This window comes from Cyprinus carpio, chromosome A17 (assembly GCF_018340385.1).
Source record: "Cyprinus carpio isolate SPL01 chromosome A17, ASM1834038v1, whole genome shotgun sequence".
In the NCBI taxonomy this organism is placed as follows: Eukaryota; Metazoa; Chordata; class Actinopteri; order Cypriniformes; family Cyprinidae; genus Cyprinus; species Cyprinus carpio.
Window position 1 is genome coordinate 23,429,400 of NC_056588.1, and position 22,650 is coordinate 23,452,049.

The window sequence follows — 22,650 nt, forward strand, 5'->3', positions numbered from 1 at the left end:
GATTTCAGTCTGGGCTCTGAAGAGGCCATGCAAGACATTCAGCTTTTTCTCCTTCAACCTCTGTGTGTTCACTTTTTCTGTGTGCTTTGGGTCATTGTTATGTTAGAAGGTAAGCCTTCTTCCCATTGACAACTTTCTGGCAGAGAGCAGCAGATCCTCAAGAATTTGATGGTATTTCGACCCGTCCATTTTTTTTTCTATCCTGACCAGTGCTCCAGTCCCTGCTGCAGAGAAACACCCAAAACAGAGCATCACCACCTCCATGCTTTACTGGAGGAATGCTGTTATTTGGATGCTGAGCTGGATTGGATTTCTGCCAGACACATCGTTTGGTGTTGAGACCAAATAATTCAATTTTAGGGTGCTTTCACACTTGGTTCGCTTGCCTGATCTGAAGCCGAGTTTGATTGCTCCCCCCTCCCCCTGCCCCCACTGGACTGCATTCATATTTCACACTTGGTTCGCTTGCCTGGTTTGAATTGGGTTTTGATTGCTGCAGCTTTTTACTGCGTTGCTTAGGAATGATGGCGCAGGAGAAGGCGGCAAATGCATAACATTACTCTCTGCACTTCTATGTATTTACATTTTTGAACCGTTGGTTTTGTTTACAAAGCTTTGGTACATTGCCTGATCTGAAGCCGAGTTTGATTGCTCCCCCCTCCCCCTGCCCCCACTGGACTGCATTCATAAAATGAGATATACAGCTCTCTGCTTGCAGCGCGTCAGTCACGCTCGTCAGTATAGTTAGTGAAACACACACACAAACACACAATTTCATCAAATAATATGTCATTAATAGCGGTTCACTTCCGCGATTTGGTGTGATTGCGTTCACATCCTCATCGAACCGTACCAGAGTTCACATGAACCATACCCCAGACCACTGTTTTTAAGCGGACTTGGGTACGGTTCACGGGTGCGCACCAGAGTTCGGAAGACAGCGTTCACATCATCCAAACTAACTGAAGTCTGTCGTCAATCGGACCCGGGTGCACACCAAAAGTTCTAGTGTGAAAGCACCCTTAGTCTCATCTGCCTCAGAATCTTCAAGGTGTGTTTTGGCAAAGCTCAGTTGTGACTGCATATGGCTTTTTTCTTTAAACCTCCATGCAAGCCACATTTGTGGAGAATTTGTGATATTGTTGTCACATGCACACAGTGACCAGTCTTTGTCATAAATTCCTGCAGCTGCTTCAGAGTTGCTGTAGGCCTCTTGGTCTCCTCTCTGATCAGTTTCCTCTGGCTCTTTCATCCGGTTTGGAGTGACGTCCTGATCCAGGGAGGGTCGGTGTTGTACCAAATACCTTCCACTTCTTAATAATAGACTTCACTGTGCTTCTAGACATTGATAAAGTCTTTGTCATTTTTTTTTTTTGTATCCATCGCCTGACTTGTGCCTGTCCACAGCTTTAAACTTTCAACTATTTTAACCCGGAGATCTTTTGACAGTGCTTTGCCGCCCATAGTTGATCGTCTGCTTCAGTTGCACTACCAAGGACTGAAATGCTCCAGGAAAGCTCTTTTCATGTTGAGCACAGCTGATCACAGTTGAAAGTCAAATGGCCTTGTGTGCCATTGAGAAGGTGATTAGCTGCACCTGATTGAGTTTACAAGTCAGTTTCAGGGGGTGATCCTTTTTCCAACTCATTGATTCCTTTTTTTTTATTTACATTTTTTTCTGACATGCTGGTGTTTTATCTTTCACTTGGATGTTATAAATTGCCCTGAGTAAATACAGCTGGATAAAACAAAAACTGTGTCCGTCTTCATCTCAGGCTGCAAAGCAACAAAGTCTATGCCCACTATAATATATATATATATATATATATATATATATATATATATATATATATATCTATATATATATATATATATATATATATATATATATATCCAGAAAGCAGACAAACATGTCTTACCTTTTTGCTTTAAGTTACTTTCCAGTGTAATGAAATTTTCATAGAAGATAAAATAAATCTGTGAGCAGTTGATTTCAAAAAATGTCTTCAGTTCATTCCTGTCAGTAATATCTGTGGAGGAAACAAAAAATAAAGAATTAGAAAAAACACACAACGGACAATAAATCCAATATGTGCATGACTAAAACATTCCTTTAGATCACTCTGCAGTCACATATGGTATAATTAAATGCTGACCAAAAGATTCAAAGATGGCTGTATTTCTAATAGAAATTAGCAGGTTACCTAGACTGCATTTCTGGTAATAAATGAGTACCAAGTTATCTGCCAATGACACCAAAAAAATTATGACTGGTTTATCTCGTTAACTCTTTTTAAATCAACAGTGTTCACCTATAATAGAGTGATAAACTGACACCCTGAAATACATATATACTGTATGGTATAATACAATAGGACTGCATGGTTAATCATATTTTAGTGGTGATCACGATTTTGCTTCTCGAGTAATTAAGCATAATAGTCTGTAATACTGTCTGTAAATTATCTGACATTTTTATTATTTTGCATTGACTACAAGCCTCCAAAAGCTTTTATGTTTGCGGTTTTCACATGTCAAGAGTTTAAATTCCCCAGTCAGAGAAGAAAAAAGAGGGGGGCAGATGATCTTATACAGAGTTTAGCATTCTCATTTGTGATATTCTGCTCAAATAAAATGTAATACAGCCCAGGAGAGTTCGTTTAGGAGGCCACTTGCGCTATTTGCTGTGACTAAATCAATGAAAAAACACAGTAACGAACTGTAAAATAAACATGAACCTTGACTATACTGTTTGCAGTTGTGGTTGCTAAATAAATACACATACACAACCTCTGTGCTGCAATATTGTTTTAAAAGAAAAAAAAAAAACACTTTTAAATTATTGGAATTAATATTAGAAAATGTGAAAAATCTAATACAATAATAACAATTTTTATTTTTGGTTCAACTATAACTTTAAATATTTGCATATATGTTTCTTATTTTCATTATTTTTGACATTATCAGTGTCTGAATGTTATATTCACATGGCTGTAAGGTTATGTTTAGGGCTTGGGGCTTTAACTTAAAATGTTTAAATGTTTGAGCTGCTGGTAGCACATCCTGAGGCAGCACACATTTTCAGAACACCGTTTCCAAACTCATGACCCAAAACCTTGTCTTATTGGTCCAAACATCTTTAAAGCTGAACTGAACAGATCTTATCCTTGCTGATGTTCAAATGGAAGTTCACAGTAAGGTCAATAGTAGCCGTTCATACTCTTCATGTGTATCCAAGTCTATTTTAGTCAAACTGCACTGGGCTACATGCGCTCATCTAAAAATTTTAACTGTCACCAATTAGTCATTCTTATTTCATTTAAATTGATAGAATTTTTATTTATTTTTTTTTTTACCTCCAATTACCTTTCACATCTCACCTCCTCTTTCCTAAAGAAAGTGATCAAAGCAGCCCAAAGCCCTTAGACTGGCTCCAGGTAAACACTGACATTTGTAAATGTATCAAAATGTATCAGAAAATCTAAATGTAAATGACATTTCTAGCATTGCTATTACCATAAAAAGCTTTAAAAGCTGAAACACATTTAGTATGGGGGTGAAGGCTTGCCCAGAGAAAAATCCACATCTGATTAAAGCAAGTAGTCAAATCCTAAATAAAAGCAAGATGTAAAACCTATCAGGATGAGCTACTTTATTATTACTCAATCTGTCATTACACTGGATCTACAGGCCAAAAATGACATTTCTATTATGATTTTGAACTGGAAGATGGATTTTGTAAACTAAACATTTCTACCTTTCTCCTCGCCCAGACCATGCCTGTGTCTATTAAATATCAAAAATATATATTAAGGATTAAAATCTCAGGACTCACAGCAAATAATATTAAGATGGGCCTTTCTTTAGTCTGTATGGTGGGGATATACATTGAAAATTCATAATAAATTCATAATGTTTTTCCTGGTTAGCAAACATTGCAAATTATTTAATGTACTTAGTCAGATTTAAACAGAATGGACAATTTATAGGCAACACATTTAATATTGTTGTTTATTAACGGTCTGAAAACAAATTATACACATGCAAAAAAAAAATGCTGTTGTGGTATTTACTTTGAAAAACCATTTTCACTGAGAAATTGCTAGTAAATTTCACAAATATATTTTATTTATTTTAACTCCAATCTCGTTTATTTGCAACTTGCAAAAAAAAAACAAACAAAAAAAATGTTATGTATCTGCAATTCAGCCAAAATTTTGGATTTTGATAATTAAGTAGCGGACATTTTTGCAAAAGCAGTTCTGCCAGAATTACAAAATTATCAAATGCAAAATGCTTACACAATTAAACAACTTGACTTTTTCAATTGGTGACCTTTAAAACCCTACTAAGTTGAATGAATATAACACACATATCTGATGTGTGTAAATATAGATGTGTGTGTGTACTTTCTTGTGTGTGAACTGAACACGCAAACAAATCAAATGTGTATTACTGTGGTGCGCTTATGGAAGAGTTGACAGAGAGTCCAGGGCAGAAGAGCAGCAATAACAGCACAGGCGTGTCTCTTATCAGAACCTCTCACATGCTCTGCTTTTCAACCCTCATTGTGTTGGGCCTCTTCCTGCTGCCCAAGAAAACACACCGACTCACTGACAAACCCTGAGGTTTGCCTGAGTGTTTGTGAATGAGAGAGAAAGAGATCAGTAATATCCAATGACAGCTAGATGTCAAAGAGCTATGTTAACACCAATGTATTTGGAGATGTGAACGCGACCGTACCAAATGTCATTTCTTCTTCCCTTATTCAGTAACAGCTGGACTACTATAATCCTATTTTGACAGTACTGTCAATAAGAAATGGCCATTTACTGATTCCCTTAAAGAAATATTCCAGGTTTAATTTAAGTTCAGCTCAGTTCACAGCATATGTGACAGAACAACTACCACATATTTATAAAAAAAAAAAAAAAAAAAAATTCTAGTTTAGTTAGGCACTTACAATAGTAATAAATGGAGCCCACTAAAAAGCAAAAATGTGAAGCTCTGTAATTATTGAGGGTGTAGCAATACCCTCATGTCACAATTCGATACATATCACGCTACATATGAACTCATAATACAATATTATTGCGATACTCCAAGACATATGTTAAAAGGTTAACAGAAAATGTTCTGTTGTTTAAAATGCTAAATTTGGTATTACACTGGAGGTGCCGTTCCTAAGGGTTGTGAGAGAAAGTGCATATGTAACAGTATATTGGATCCGGACTTTGGTCTTAAAGGGGAAGCTGTCCAATATTCGTCCTGTCTGACATTCATGTTAATCAAACAACAGTGAGAGAAAATCTCTCAATGCTCTTGACTAAATCACTTTTGTAACTAGAATAAGAAGAAAATAAATAAATAGATAAATAAATAATGATAATGATAATAATTCTGCCTATATATATATATATATATATATATATATATATATATATATATATACATATATATATATATATATATATATATATATAGAGAGAGATAGGGCTGAGAGAAAGAGAGAGATATGGATTTTCATAACTTCTCACAGTGAAGACTATTTAATTTACACAATGTACGTTTCTTTATTTATTGTAGTTTTTTTCCTAGTTGCTTGTAACTAGTTAGCCCAATCGCGTTTCCGTTCCCCTTAAAAATTGCATCACGGGGTTTAAATTTATCGTTTTTTCCAGGATTTCCTTGGTAAAGTTTTTTGTTGTTGTTTTTCACGTTCTTGGTATTGGGGTCGCTTCAACCCACGGACATGAAAAACAACGACACTGCAGAAACAAGCAAAACAATTTTGCATCAGGATTATGTGGTATCAAAGATCTTAATACAGGGATCTCCAACCCTGCTCCTGGAGAGCTACCATCCTGCAGACTTCAGTTCCAACCCTGCTCCAACACACCTGTCTGTAATTATCAAGTAGTCCAACCCTGCTCCAACACACCTGTCTGTAATTATCAAGTAGCAGGACGGATGATATCTGGGGGAAGGGTTGTATACAGGTGGTGTGTTGTTGACCCCTGTCTTAATATAATAAAAAAACCTTATTAAAAGAAAAAAATAACTATATCAAGATATATATATATTGTTATTGTTATATAAAATTAATCATATCAACAATTAAGATTTTGGTCATATCGCCCACAGCTACTCTGTGTCACTCTAAACCCTGGGTAAAACTTGTTTCACATTTCACACTGCTCATAAAATTTACCCAGGGTTAACAGTTCACCCTTCGCAAGGAATTTGATTGACAGGTGATCAGACCAATCATAATGCCAAATTTGCCATATTCTCAGACAAAAAAAATAAATAAAACAGACAGCAGAGTAAATTGACTTTGGTGGACTTGAACTTGAAACATGGTGGTGATGGTATTGATGTCTTTAAAACAAGACACCTTCTGATGTTCATTCAGGTTTATTTTGTGCTAGTAAATAGTAGGAAATGGTCAGTTCACATGCCGCTTGAACTGAGGTTGCTACAGCGATCTGTCACGACACATTAAAAAGCCACAAAACGGTATTTATAGTTTAAATTTTTATATTTTAAAGGAGCACTACACTTTTTTTGAAAATAGGATCATTTTCCAACTGTCCTAGAGTTAAACAGTTGAGTTTTAACGTTTTCTAATCCATTCAGCCAATCTCTGGGTCTGGCGGTAGCACTTTTAGCTTAGCTTAGCATGGATCATTGAATCTGATTAGACCGTTAGCATCTCGCTCAAAAATGACCAAAGAGTTTCTATATTTTTCATATTTAAAACTTGATTCTTCTGTAGTTACATCGTGTACTAAGACCGACAGAAAATTAAAAGTTGTGATTTTCTAGGCCAATATGGATAGGAAACTATACTCTCATTCCGGTGTAATAATCAAGGAACTTGATATTAACATGGGTGCAGCAGGCGCAATGATATTACACGGCGCCTGAAAATAGGCTTATTGGAAGTTACCTAGCTAGGACTATTTTTTTGTTTTTTTTTTATAACTCAAATGTTTAACTCTAGGGGAGTTGGAAAATGAGCCTATTTTCAAAAAAAAAAAAAAAAAAGTGGAGTGTTGCTTTAAGAAAGACAAAATTTGAAAGTTGAGACTTTGTTTCATACCAAAAGTAACCTGCTCTGTCTTGTCTGTCAGTCAGTGCATTCTCAGTGTCCTCTTTGCTCTGTGATGTATTTTTCACTGCGTGACAACTCGATGTGTGGTATGAGTAGGGTTGGGAATCGTTAGAAATGTTCCGGTTCCGGCAAATGGTTCCAGTTCCAATTCCGGTTCCATTAAAATCATTAATTAACTATTAAAAAATAGTGGTAAGAAAAAATGAACAATACTCAACTTCTCAATGCTCAATACTGTTTATTACTTACTGTCAACTTATCTTTTTTGGATTGGCAATGTCAAAATTCAACATATACTGTATTACAGTATACGGATCTTCATAAGTAGGGTTGGGTATTGTTAGAAATTTTCAGATTCCGGTTCCATTTAAATGAACTATTATTATGTTTTTTACTATTTTACCTTCACTGAATGTAGTGTTGCTGGAAGGTAGTAAGTAATGTTGAGTAATGCTAGTCCATCAATCAGCATGTGCTTCAAAGTTGATGTTTTTTGGCCAAATACTCCCTTGAGGGCTAAGACACTTGTTAATTTCCCTAAATTACTGAAATATAAATATTATGGTTATACTTCTAACCATATATATACACACTCTCCATAAAGCCCCTATTTTACAAATAATAATGCAGTCAGGAGATGGTGTGATGCAATGAGTGGTTTCCACATTTTTAAACATACATTTGTTTAACACTCTTGAAATGACCTGTATATTTCTGGGGAAGTCGTGGCCTAATGGTTAGAGAGTTTGACTCCTAACCCTAAAGTTGTGGGTTCGAGTGTATATTTCTGGGGACCATGACTGAGGTACCCTTGATCAAGGCGAGCCCCCAACTGCTCCACGGGCACCGCAGCATAAGTGAATGGTTAGAGAGTTTGACTCCTAACCCTAAAGTTGTGGGTTCGAGTCATAAATGGCTGCCTACTACCCCGGGAGTGTGTTCATGGTGTGTGTGTTCTGAGTATGGGTCACCATACTTGGCTGTATGTCACGTCACTGTCACTTTCACTAAATAATATAACCCTTATACTTACATAACTATAGCAGTCTATTTATTTATTGGTCCAAGTTGAAGTCAGTATGTATAATAATGACAATATGGGACAAATATAATGTAATTTAGTGGCGGCAGTTGCTGCACGCTGCCGGTACATGTACAGTCAGACAAAACGATGTGCACAGTTATCAAAGGTGCGAGTGCGCGTACAGTCGTGGGAAACGTGTTCGGTAGTTAAAGACGTGACGCGTCTGTGGAATGCGCGTCATTGGAATCGTTGTACTTAGTAATTAAAGAGGCAGGGTGGCGTTTCTGTTATTTGGTTTGTGACATCCTTTACAGGAAATGCCGAATCGTCAGAACACCTGCGGAAGGCTGATCACAGCGCTTGGTCACGTGTCGCACCAGAACCGTTTTCGGAACCGAAACATGCTTACGGTTCCGATTCTTTCCAAAGAATAAAATTCTCAGTTCCCAACCCTAGGTATGAGAGCACAATGGTCAATTAATCCTGGCTATTCATAAACTGAAGTTTCACACTGTATGATCCTAAGCCCTGGGTTAACGTTCTTTGGCAGTGAAGTGTGGAGTTAACACCACAAAAACAGTGCTAACCCTGCTCCAAGCCATGGTTTCATAACCCCTGCTTCTAAAGTCTAAAAATGTGAAACGTTTCTTTAACCAGGGTTAAAAGCAGAGATTAGAACGATGATAACCAGGGATTAACAACAGTGTGAAAATCCCTATTTTTAATCAAAATCTAAGAATTCACATGCTAAGTTTAAAAGAAAAACAAATTAACCACTGTGCATAAGCAGCCAGCTTATTTACCATGCAGCTTGGTTATGAGACACGCTTAACTGCAGAGCTCTTGATCTGATTTCAAGCCCTTAACAGGGATATTGCTTTCTACACCCCCAAGGCCAAACATTCCTTCTACTTGCTTTCTACACCCCCGAGGCCAAACTACTTCTAATTTACTCTAATTATAATTAAAAAAAAAATGTATCTCATTTTACAAAACACAGACCTGATGGCATGTTTTACACAGAGTGCTTAACTCTGCAGAATGAGTTATGAGTTGTTTCCTAACAGGCTGTCCTATGTTTCAGGCCGGCTGTTTCCTGTAGGCATGACCACAGGCCCAGCAGCATCTGTTAAGTTGCCATGTGGAAATGGAAAGTGAGAAAAATAAAACCTAACGCAAGACCTGATGGGCATATAAAAAATTCAGAGTCTGGCATTCATGGAGAAAATGACAGGTTTTTAAAGTGAGCAGAAGTGATCAAACAATGGAAACAAAGGCTTGAAATCACAGACGAGGACTAGAATGGACTGTGAAACACAGATGAGCAAACATGGAGGCACATGGGAAATATGGCAGTATGATGTATATATACCGAAGAAAAAAAAAAAAAACTATGGGGAAAAAAAATACTATGGAAGTGAATGGCTACCATGAACTGTGTGATTTCCAACCTTCTTCAAAATATGGTTGTGTCAGTGATACAACACCAGTAATACTGTTATTTTCCCTCTCTTCCTCGCTTTCCTTTCAAATTAGCGGCAATTCCACGTCAATTGTTTGAATGGACAACAACAAAACAGTACAAAGACAAACTCACTTATATTAAACAGAAATTTTATTGACAAAAGAATAAACATACACAATGCTATAGGCCTAAAAACAAATAATTTAACTATGATAAACTGAAAATCAGCAAACACTGTGGAACCAAATAAATAAGAAACATAGAATGTTTATTAGCAAAATGAATAAGAAAGTTTGGAGGCACGGCATACACCTTGATTTAAAATAAAATAAATAATTACACAAAGTTTAAATGAAGTAAAAATCACCACACTGTGGAACAAAAAAATTAAGAAAAAAAAATTGAGCAGCCGCGTTCATTTTTTAATGGGGTCATATGATGCTGCTAAAAAGAACGTTATGTATTATTTGGTTAAGTTGTGTATTTTGTAGGGCTGTGCAATTAACCGAATTTGATTGTCATGCGCATCTCATCAGTAAAGACGGTCCCGTGATTAGTACTAAATCAGCATCACCTGCTTTCAGATTGAGCGGTTTTCACTACACAGAGCCGTAGTTCACTGACAAATTAGGCGATATCGCGTTCGAAATCGAATGCGATTCATCTGCGATTATGAGGGCGATTTTGCCTAATTGTCAGTGAAATACAGCTCTGTGTAGTGAAAGCTGCTCAATCTGAAAGCAGGTGATGGTGATTTAGTACTAATCACGGGACTGTCTTTACTGACGAGATGCGCAAGACAATCGAATGCGATTAATTGCACAGCCCTAGTATTTGGTGTAATGCAATGTGTTTATGCGGTTTAAGGTTCAAAAAACACATTATTTTCCATATAATTTATATTATAGTTTCTCTTCTATGCCCCGCCTTTCTGAAACGTGTCGATTTTTACAAAGCTCATCGGTCTGAAAAGCGAGGTGTACTCTGATTGGCCAGCTATCCAGTGTGTTGTGATTGGCCGATGCCTCAAGCTTGTGATGGAAATGTTACGCCCCTTAACATACTATGCAGTCTCCCAGGCCAGCAGCACGAGACTCAGTCCAGCTGCTCTGCTCGTGCACAACCCATCATCGGTTCTCTTTTAGCAGTTCAGTAAATGTACTGTTAGGAGTAACTGATATTGGTAACAATATCGGGATATTGGTTTATTTCATGTCAGAGGGAGTTTAAGGCACGTTTATAAACCAAATAACTAAGGTTATTTGTGGATTAGTGCGTACTGGAGATGCGAAACGTTTCAAACGATTCAGTTCCATTAGGTGAACTGGTAAAACCCATTACAAACGAGGCATTTGTTGCATCCAGTGGGGACATAATTACTGATTATAATGACTTATACTGTCTTTTTACGCATTGTGTTGCACATCACGCTGCGTAAACAGAAAACCATGTCTGCATTTGTGATCTGAGAAACAACAAGCCTACTCTACTGCTCAAAACTCGCGTTTTAATCATCAGTGGCAAATTATTTAAATATTAAAAACTTACAGGCTGTGAGTCAGAAACGCCAGACTGTCCTTGCAAAGTTTGAACTGCTCAACTTTATAGAAACAGCCATTGTGCCACAGACGCATTGCAGGCTACTGGTTCAGGAAACAGTCCTCATCCTCCATAAAATGTGCAGCACACATCTGAATATTTGGGTTGGACTGTTCTGGAACAGTGTTGAAATACAACTTAACCACTGATTTCTAGTTATGTCCTCTTTTGGAAGGCCAAACAAAGTTTCACTTCAACGAAACACACAGCAACTCCACAACATGGCAGGGGCGGCAACAGAGAGAATAAACGTTACGCCTTCTTTTTTTGCTTGAACATTTGGGTGGCGTTATGCAAATCTTCCCATATAGTGATGTAGAGATGTGGGGGCATGTTAGAATGAGCCGTTTTAGGGGGGTCTGGTTGACATTTAACTTTTATAAAGAATATCTCTTTGGATTTGAGACTTTAGACTTTGCAACTTTGCAGATCTTCTTTATGCACCAAGAGCTTGTAACACTCCAAAGAGAAAGCAAAAATTGAAATCGCATCATATGACTCCTTTAATAGTATTGTCTGTATTCTTACTGAACTAAATGATTTTAATTGCTATAAAAAAAAAATCAAAATGACGGTGGCGGGTGGTGCTGTGGTGGGCAAGTGACATAACCAATGTTACACTGTCAACACCAACTATTGCAGCAAGCCTACTACTTTGTGCTCAACAGAAGAAACTAATTTGGAACTTGAGGGTTTCATTTTTTGGTGAACTATCCCTTTAAGTAAATGTATGGTCACCTTTTCGTCTAATTTTTACATTTGATCAATAAATATTAATGTTATTAATTGGAATACTGAAATATGAAATAATTAAGTAGCGAAACACAGCTGTGTGCTACTCAGAGACTTTGACTTTGTTTGGATTTCTTTTCATTGGCAAAACAAACAATATTCTGTCTGTAATGTAACTCACAATATTAACTTTTTGTTTACTGCATTGTGCACATTTTGGGGGAAAAATACCACTTTTGCTTATGAGATACATCATATTATGTAAGACAAAAACTCATACATGACCCTTTTTTCCCCCAAATCTCGAATTTTGGATTAGAATTTTCTGCATTCTAATAGGCTATATCCTGCAGTAAAGTGTGCACTACAAAAATGCCAGTAGTCTATTGCATGCATGGGCTCTCAAGGTGTGTCTTTATTTGGATTTTGCAAAGTGATATATTGATATGATATATTGCAGACGATACATATCCACACCCCTAATACAAAACTTGAGGATTTTATCCAAATTGAATTAGTGAATATGCCAATCTCTAGTTCCAACTCGGTGCATTAAAGTGGTCATATGATGCGATTTCATTTTTTTCTTTATCTTTGGAGTGTTAAAAATTCTTGGTGCATAAAGAAGATCTGTAATCCAAATCCAAAATCCAAAGAGATATTCTTTATAAAAGTTAAGACTTGTCCATGCCCTCCTAAAACGGCTCATTCTAATACGTCCCCACATCTACGTCACAATGTGGGAAGATTTGCATAACACCACCCAAATGTTCACGCAAAGAATGAAGGCGTCACTTTTATTCTTGTTGTTGCCGATGCTGCCATGCTGTGGAAAAGCTGTGTGTTTCGTTGTGAAAGCGAAACCTTGTTTACCCTTGCAAAAGAGGACACAACTAGAAATCAGTGGTTAAACTGTATTTACAACACTGTTGTATTCAACCCAAATATTTAGATGTGTGCAGCGCATTTTACGGAGGACGAGGACTGTTTCCTGTGAGAGTAGCCTACAATGCCGGTGTCTGTTTCTATAAAGTGGGGCAGTTCCAACTTTGCAAGGACAGTCTGGCACTTCTGACTCACAGCCTGTAAGTACATTTAAATATTTCAAGAATTTGCCACTGATGATTCAAATGCAAGTTTTGAGCAGTGTAGAGTACCCAGAGCTTGTTGTTTGACGTTTCTCCAACCACAAATGCAGACATGGTTTTATGTTTATGCAGCGCGATACGCAACGCAACGCATAAAAAGACAGTATAAGTCATTATAATCAGTAATTATGTCCCCACTGGATGCAACAAATGCCTCATTTATAATGGGTCATATTGTTTTTGTCTTGTCACGCTGGGACACGGCATCACAGTATGGTAAGGCAGCATTTCCCAATCCCAGTCTTTTTATCACATACAACATTTGTTCTATTCGACCATAAGTACCCTGCGAAGTGGACATCACCAGATTTTCCTCCATGATTACAGTTCAAAACAAGTGTATATGTTCCATTCAAAGAGCATTTAAGTGTGTGAGACATGAATTTAAATTGTATTTAATTAACAGAGGTATATGTTGTCATACTCGTCTGTGTGTGAAGACGCTGCAGGCAGCAGCGCAGCGTAAATCCATGAATGAATGTTCTGATGTGATGTAAACTTCTACAGATTTCCCCTGCTCAGGGAGAAGGGAGCAATGAACACAGTGCAGGGATCATATCAATCGAATGCAGTTCATGCACGTAGCTCTCTTCTAATGAGCTGGTTATATGAATCAGGTGTGTTAACTAAGAGAGAAATGCAAAATATGCAGAGCTGGGGGGCGCGAGGACTGAGATTGAGAACCACTGTGTTAAGGGGCATAACATTTCCGTCACAAGCTTAAGGCATTCAGCCAATCACAATGCACTGGATAGCTGGCCAATCAGAGCACACCTCGCTTTTCAGAATAATGAGCTTTGTAAAAATCTACGCGTTTCAGAAAGGCGGGGCATAGAGGAGCAACAATAGTGTACATCATCTGGAAAATAAGGTGTTTTTTTTTTTTTTTACCTTAAACCGCATAAACACATTGCATTACACCAAATACACAAAATAATGTTCTTTTTAGCAACGTCAAATGACCCCTTTAATCCTTATGTGCAGGCATACTGTGGATAATATTACACACCCCTAAAGGAAACTTTATTTACAAATGCTGCAGTTTTTCTCAGCTCACCATTTCATTAAAATAAAAGCTGCTCGGATTCAGAATATCAAAAAAAAAAAAAAAAAAAAAAAAAAAAAACCTGTGAATATAATACACCAGCAGAAAATGTCAACATTAAAGCCCAAATGTGCACTGGCTCTATTGGGGAGTCTTTCTGCAACAGGCTATTAAATAAATTGAGAAACTGACAGAGGAAGCATCTTTTGACCACACTGTGACAGGGGTTAATAACAAATCCATGCCTGTCAACCGGAGCCAAGCAGATATGAACGCAGAGGGCAATAAAGATATGGCAAACTCAGGAGCTTTTACAGCACTCTAGTACAGCGGGCAGCAGCCACTCTAACAGCAGATAGATTCTTGGAACTGCATCAACTTTCAGACACAAATAATCAATTCTTCATCCTCAGTGGGACAGGCAGCTTTCATCATAATGCCAGCTAGAAGCCATTCTTCAAACTCCTGCATGAGCTGCTAAAAAGCATCTGAAAACATGCAAAGCTGTGACCGACGAGTGTGGCCTTCTTAATATTTAACCTGTCTGACAGGAGGTGAAGAAAAGAGCCCTGCAACATCAATAAGCTCAATAGCAAAAGCTGACGCTCTAATAAGGGAGGCTACACAAAACAAACGGTCTGTACCCTCTTTTTCACACTGTTGGAAGATATGTACAAGAACAAATAAAAATGCATGCACCATCAAATATGCCAAACCCAAATGTGTATTACAGTATATAACTGATGTCACACATGTACAGGCATTATGCGCTAAATATACATGAGAATCTCTGTGTATATGAGTATGCAACAGAAGTCCAAATTATAATATAAATATAAGTGTATAAATATATCTGGCCTGATTGTTTGCTGTTCATGAAGTAACTACAGCATAAAAAAAAGAGCGGAATCTCCCTGCTGAAGAAAACGCTTTGTTTCAAGGTCCTGCTGACATTGTAGTAAAGTCAAACAATAGTAGTGTCGGTCACGTGCTGCCTTGCATGTGTTTTTAACTGCCAGGATTTGTAATCATCAGACCTACAGCACTTTAACTTCCCCTCCCAACACTCAGAGGCTATTTACTGAGGTCACAGTCATAGATCTCAATGAAATGATGAGCCCAGTTTACAGCTATTAACATTCCTCGCAGGTAATCTGATCACAAGTATTCAGCCATTTGTGAACGGGATAGTTCACTCAAAAAAAGGAAATGTACTCACCCTCATGTTGTTGCAAAGACTTTAGTTCATTTTCAGAACACAAAGATAGGTATTTTTCAATATTCTCTCATCTTTTTTGTCCATTTATTGAAAGTCCACATAAGTAAAACATTAACGCAAGTACAAAAAGACATTGTGAGTCATCCATATGAAACTAATTATACATTAATAATTATATAATTATACATTGTTGCTCAATAAGATGACCAAGAGCAGGCAAAAGCAATTTGAGAGATAAACTGAAGCAATTGACTGAACCCATCAGTACAGTGTGCTGTACAAATAAATAATATTACAATGCCTGCTTTGTTTCTAGATTCAAAGTCATTACAGATAAAAACTCACAACTCTACTTTGGAAAAAGTTTTTTTTAATAAATGTTATTGGTCACCCACCTCACATTTTGCAAGAGTTGCAAGAGAGGGATCAATGGATCATGTATTTTCACTTCATGTTAAAAATATCATTACAGAAAGGAAATGACTGAGCAGATAAGTTTTGTTTTTACAGCGTTTTTTTTAGCCACATTTATGAGGCGTTTCATAGACAGTATTTGAGATGCTACTGTAAGTTACTGTGTGAATGGGACATTTCGAGACTCAAACCCGTAAGTAAATGTGGTTGTCAATCCCAAAAACTGACTGTGAACGCAGCCAAAGACAACCTATTTAAAAAATCTGATCATGAAGTAGGGCAATTGCTTATTCATGACAATGGCATCTCTTGAGTTACAGCAGATGATCGTGTTTCAAACGTGTCCAGAAACAATATAACAGTTTAAAGATGTTAAAATATAGCTGAATAATAACAGTAATAAACAACACAGAGCACTGTGTCATAATAACTATACTGTTAAAAAATGCTGTAAAATACGGGAAATTTTCTACCGTACCATTCTATGTAAATACAGTTAAATACTGTAAATGATGATAACAAAATGTTAACAGCAAGCTACTGTTCAGTCTTACGGTATAATACAGTATTTTTTTAGTCAGAGGTGTGACGTTGTTGCTTGAGCCCGCTCATAACTAGGGCCCTATGATTTTCGTGATGCAGAAAACGCAGACGGAATCGAAGAATCCAGTCATAAAAATGGAATTCATAGTTTAACGCGGAATATCACAGAATTTGTCAAATTTTGAATGAATTAATCAAAAGTAGGTCATTACACTTAAATCAAATCGCGATATGGACTAATATCTGAAACTATTAAGCCGCAAAAGTCTATTTAAATATGAATCCTGCATGTTCTGCGCATCTCTGTCAATGAATGGTGCAGACACGCGGTTCCATTTACTACACATATACTGAAGCACGCATGACGCTCGCGGTGATTTCAGCGTCTGCTGTCTCACCAAATGAGGACGTAAATACATGAACAACATCTCCAGAACTGCTCTGAGAGTCACTTCATGAGCTTCTGACCGTTTGATTTGTGTAAAACTAGTGTCATATCACATACACAGAACTGTAAAGGTATTCACGGCAACCCGTCAAAATAAAAGTCCGGTTTGATTTGAAGTCTATTTTTCAGTAGCATGTACATCTACTAAGAATCTACTACTACTAAAATAGGCTATGAAACAAACATTTTTTAAGGAATAATCACACATTTCTTCCATGTTTTAATTTTAAAAGTAAATCCTCTTTATTTGCCAAAAATAAAGTTTGCTTAATTTTCAATAAATAAAAGATAAATGAAATTAATGTTTTATGCCTTCATTTGATAACCAGAAACATTTAAATATACAACACAGAATTTCTGTGGGGGGGGGGGGGGGGGTGAAATCACAAGGCTACTTTACTAATTATAATAAAAAAAAAGAAAAAAAGAAAAAAAAAATTCTATTGCTCTTTGTTTTAAATAGGTTATAAAAAATTTCATTAATTAGTCTATGGTATAGGGCTGCAACAAACAATTATTTTGGTAATCAATGAATCTAACGATTATTTAGAACGATCAGTCAAATAATCATCGATTATTTAACAAATTAATCATTAGACATTTATTGATTATTCAGCTTTTGCAATTAGTTAAAATATACATATTCTAACAAATAAATTAAGGTAATTACTTTCGCTTTTGAAAGTCATATTATGTAATTACAATTATACAATTAATTTATACAAATAAATATATTTGTCACACAAAATGAGATGAGAGAGAGAAACTCTCTTATTCGCCATTAAATAAGCTATATGAGAAGTAGCTGATTGACAAATCATTCTGCCTATTAACATCTCTTTTTGTAAGTCATATGTATAAGAAACAAAATAAAGGTAATTGATAGGACGTTTTATTTTTGGCTTAACATTTTATTCACAACATAATCTCTCTTAAAATACCTTAAAGGGTTATGATTATCAAAACAGTCCTGAGCTAGATCAAACCAAAATAAAACGTTAATGAAATATTTTTCTATATAAATGTATATACTTGTTTATTCATGAATGTATTTTACAACAATACAAAGAGCAATGTGTAACATTTTACAAAAAAATTTTAGACTTTATTCACTTTTATTTGTAAATAAACCAAAAATATTTCACTAGATTTTATAAACTGTATAAATTTATTGTGCACCCGTGATTTTTCTAGAGTATCTTTTGCTGCTGAATTATCCACTAACCTAGTTTATAATAGTATTTTTATCATAGATTATGATTATATATTTTTTAATATTATAAGATACAGCATCTTACTGAAATGTCTATCGCTCATTCAGAAAAATAGGAGCATTTTTCTAAATTTATGTGCTATATTGCATATTCATATTTTTACTTAAAGTGTTGACATAAGAAAGAATGCAAGGAGCTTAAGGTAAAATTCAACATCTCTTATGTATTTGCATGTTACTAATGAAGAAGAACACACTGGATGTGTGCAAGACATATGACAACATTTTTAGGATGCATTGATTAGGAGCCCAAACTACACTCTTTTTATCTGGAGCCCTGCATCAGGAGAGGATTATTTAGATTTTTTTGCCATATCCATATGCTATTTATTTGAGCGGTACCATTTTTCTATATAACATCAGGAATGCAGAGCACATTAGTAAGGCCGCAGTAATTGGAGCAGTGAGGAAACTGTCTCGCTCATTCTTATGATATTTGTGTAGTTTCTTTGGCACAAACCAAAGAAAATTAAGCTGATACAATGAAATAGACCAGGGGTCTCGCAGCCTGATTGGAGGTAGCGCACCAAGACATATTAACACATCGGTCGTGAGGTTATTTTAATGATCCCGTTATGTATTTTAATTATCATTAAACCCGTATTTGATTATAGCGCATTTTGAAAAACTCACAGTAAATACAGTTCAGCTTTTATCAAAGTTATTAAGAGTCTCACGCAGGCGCAACACGTAACTTAGAGTAGTTTCGTTTTGTGTGGAAAGAAATTACTGAAGGCAGACTGCTGAGAGAAATTATATGAAAGAATACATGATTTAATTATTTGTGTGAATGCATAATACGAAACCGAATGTCTTCAGTATTTTTTTGATTGCATAATAGGAAAAGTTTCAGTTGCATTTGCTTTGTATTTTAGCTGTGTGTATATTTGTTTTGTTTAATGATGTTACCATGGAAACAGCTCTGCTCTGTAGTTCATAAGCGCCCTCTGCTGTCAAACTGTGGATTTACAAATTCATTCAGTCTGCCATATTTTTGTTCAGACCAATGCAAAATCAGACCAGATTTTTGTTGTAAATCTTAACCGGTCGATGGAAAGTAGCCTACCCTGTTATCAGAAGTGTTGAGATTTTTAGAATGCACATTAGCTTATGTAGAACCGTTTATGGAGCAGATAAAATTTAATTTATCACTCTGACTCATCCTTTTATAAAAAAAAAAAAAAAAAAAAAAAAAAAACCTTAAAAGGCTGATATGTTATAATTTTATTTTTAAAAATGACAAACTATTTGAATGTAGTAAATGTCAGTAGATAACACGTAATGAATATTTTTTGTTAGTTTAAAATCTGGCCATGATTTTTTTAAATCTTTTATTTCACTGTTTAGGCAAATAAAAAGAGCATAGCGCTGCTAATTTTATTTGTTTTATTTTGTGGTTTTTGTTGTTAAAATTGTTTAAGTGTGTTTTTTTATTGTTTGTTTTTTTATGTTTTTTTTTAATTTTAACAACGCTGTGTATAACAGTTTGGATTGATATAATATTTAAGAGATTTAAGTACTGTATAACATTGGTAGCTCTCAGCCGCAGTTTATACTTCATGTTTAGCTTCTTTTTTATACTTTTGCCTGTGGGATACCATGAAAATTTGTATTTTTTCGATAATTTACCGTTCTGCCAGTTTGTCGGGTGCTGTTGCCATGGTGAATCATAATTTCGGAGCTCCATTGATCATGGCTTTTCATGGTCGTGGTGCACGAGCTAAACTACTCGAGTTGATTTAAATAACTTAATTGACCGATCAGTAAGCCCAACTCAGGTTAAGTCAATTCAGAGTTCAAGTTTCAACTCAGAGTTGGTTGAACCTCCTTATTGAAACAGGCCCCAGGGGTGTAAAAATCCAAACGGATGCAGTCTTAGCCATAGACGAAACCAGACAAGGCCTGTGTGTGTGGTGCTGGCTTTTATGGAGAGTTGATGAGGATGATGGCAGACAGGTGTGGTGATGGTGAAGTGTGTGCAGGTGAAAGCCAAGGGGCATTGTGGGAGATGTAGTGTGCAGAGGTGACAGACAAGGTGAATGAAGATCCTGACAACAATCAAGTTAAGACATAAATGACATGCATAGAAATTTACAGTAATACTGTGACAATTGGGCATTTTTAGATTGTTCACACATGCAGCTTTTTGCAGCGTGCAGTCACTCTTCACAAAGCAGAGAGCATGTGCCCAAGCATGGGAGTCCAGGAATCAGAAAGCAGCCATCTGTCAGACAATAAACCGTACTTTTGATATTACTACTTTTAAAAAAAAAATAAAAAAAAAAAAAAGGAAAACAACACCAAGGAAAAGATGCATTTTAAAGTAGTTTTACCAAATAAACCGGTTTGCAAGTTACTGCTTTCAGTCACTTTTGGGAACCCCTGAAAGCCACTGTTCCTGACAGAGGGAATCTTAATGCTAGTTGACGTTTAATCTTTCTTGCATTAAAGTGACGCAGATGAAAACAGTCCCTTTTATACTGTTAAATGCACCTGAGCACTGGGTGGACAGAAATAATGGACGGGAGTGGCACCACAGCCTGCCGAGCAGGAACAGGAGGGGTGCTCTACACCACTCCCTCTATTCCTCCAGCATTACAGTTCCCTAAAATCAACTCATTGTGAGCACACTTGTCATCAGAGTGGGAACAGCAGAAGCATGCCAATGCTAATGTCTTCTGAAGTCACCAAACCTGTACAGCTTCCCTTCTCACAATAGAACTGGCAACGTACTGTAAGATTTGAGGCTTGACAACTTCAAAATCAAGTCCTTCATGTTCCAAATACAAGAGCAGCAGATCTGATGTGAGGTGGATTAACAGACAAGGTGTTAGACTTTCACTGACCACTCACAGCTACATTACAATGACTTTTCACTGAGGCAGTTTGACCTTATGGTATTAACTGGTTGCCAGTGTCACAAATTATGATCTTTGATGGCAACCAAAGAACTATTCATAACTGTTTTTAATTTCATCTTATTATTTTGCTAAATGTTTTAGAATGTGGTACATTTTGATGTAAACTTGTAAGTGTGGCAAGGGCCAAGCTTAAAAAAAGATGTTCCCTTCCCATCTGGACTTCAATAGTCTAAGTATGGCTTTTCAAAACTTTAAACAGTTAGAAAAAAAAAAGAAATCATTATAAAAACAGCTGTCAGAATTTCAGTAAAGTCTTACAATAAAAGACAAAATTATAATTAAACATAATAATCAGAACATGCTTGGTAGTGACATTTGAGGCCTTGAGACTGGCAGGTGGATTCTTATGCAGCTCTGTCCTTAACCAAATCCAAGGTTTGCAGGGACTTCTAATATGATGAAGGCCAGACTATGATTTGCATCATTCAAACTTGCATGTAAATGCAGAACTCATGGAAATAGATTAAAATCAGCTTCCTGGTAACCTTGCAAAGGGAAACAAGTGCTCAGCTATCCTTAACCAAATTCAGTGCATTTTCCACGAATATTTTACACAAACTTTTCAATATTAAAATCACAATTAATCACATTTATTAATATTTAACAAAAGTCCATGACAAAAGATGAAGATAATGCAGGAGGGCATTTCATTACTGTGCAGTAAGGGCTGTCGCAATACCCCATCGCGATACAGTACCAGCTAAGGTGCGATACAACACATATCATTTAGAGAATAGTATAGGTATATGTAACACTATAAAAACTCCATAATTACGGGAAGAAAGGAGGCGGGAACCGGCGAACATTCAAATAAACCTTTAATAACCAAAATAAACATAAAATAGCGCGACGGCCCCTCACGGTCGACTGCCGCGCACAAACAAAAACCAAACCACAAAATAAAGCCCAGGCCTGGTCCTCTCTCGTCCTTCACTGTCGTCGCTCCTCTTTTGTATCCTCCCGATCTCCTCCGTGGGACTCGAGACCGGTGAGTGGAGCAGGTGTTGCTCATTTCCCAATCACTCCACCGGCCTCGCTCCGTTCCCACGGCTCTCGGCCCCGCCCCACTCATCACATACCCCCATCGCCCCTCGAAGGCCGGGGGGGTACCCACGAGACTGCGCTCTACCCCCCCCCTTCCCTCCGGGGGGGGGGACCGCTCACAGTGGCTGCGGGAACCTGGGGGTAGGACAGACGAGGCGAGAGAAAAGGAGATGGAAAGATGAGGAGCGACAGAGACGAGAGAGGGGAGAGAGGAGAAAAAAATAATTTCCGGTTCCCAGACACGCTGCCGCTCGGCCCTCCACCAGCTGTGTGAACTCCTCCGCGGTGACTGGCGGTGGCACTCGAAGTCCCTCGGTGGACGGCACGACACTCCTCCGCTGCCCGGTGGATGGCGACGGCTCCTCCGCTTTCGGCAGCCGGCAGGAGTCCCCCGTTCCCTGCTCCTCCCAATTCTTGGCGGATGGCAGCAGGCTCCGGCCACCTGGCGAACAGCGGCGACTCCTCCGCTCCCTCACGAACGGCAGCCGTCCCTCCACATCACGGGCGGCCGGCAGCGAGTTCGTCCGTCCCTGGCAACTCACTCCAGCCCACCGCCTCGAGTGTCCAGGGCGCCAGACTGCTACGCCCTGCTCGATGGCACTGCGGATACACCCCAGCGGCGAGGGATCTTCGGCAGCGCATCCCTCCTTCCTCCCGG

The 22,650-nt window shown here is 37.4% G+C and overlaps 1 long non-coding RNA gene across 1 annotated transcript in view; it reads right to left on the minus strand.

Annotated features, from left to right (window-relative positions):
• LOC109096778 overlaps positions 1 to 22,650 on the minus strand; it is a 75,786-nt gene that overhangs the window by 47,437 nt on the left and 5,699 nt on the right. The window contains exon 2 of the long non-coding RNA XR_006162192.1: positions 1,920 to 2,030. This is a non-coding gene — a long non-coding RNA (uncharacterized LOC109096778). The remainder of the gene's footprint in view (positions 1 to 1,919; positions 2,031 to 22,650) is intronic.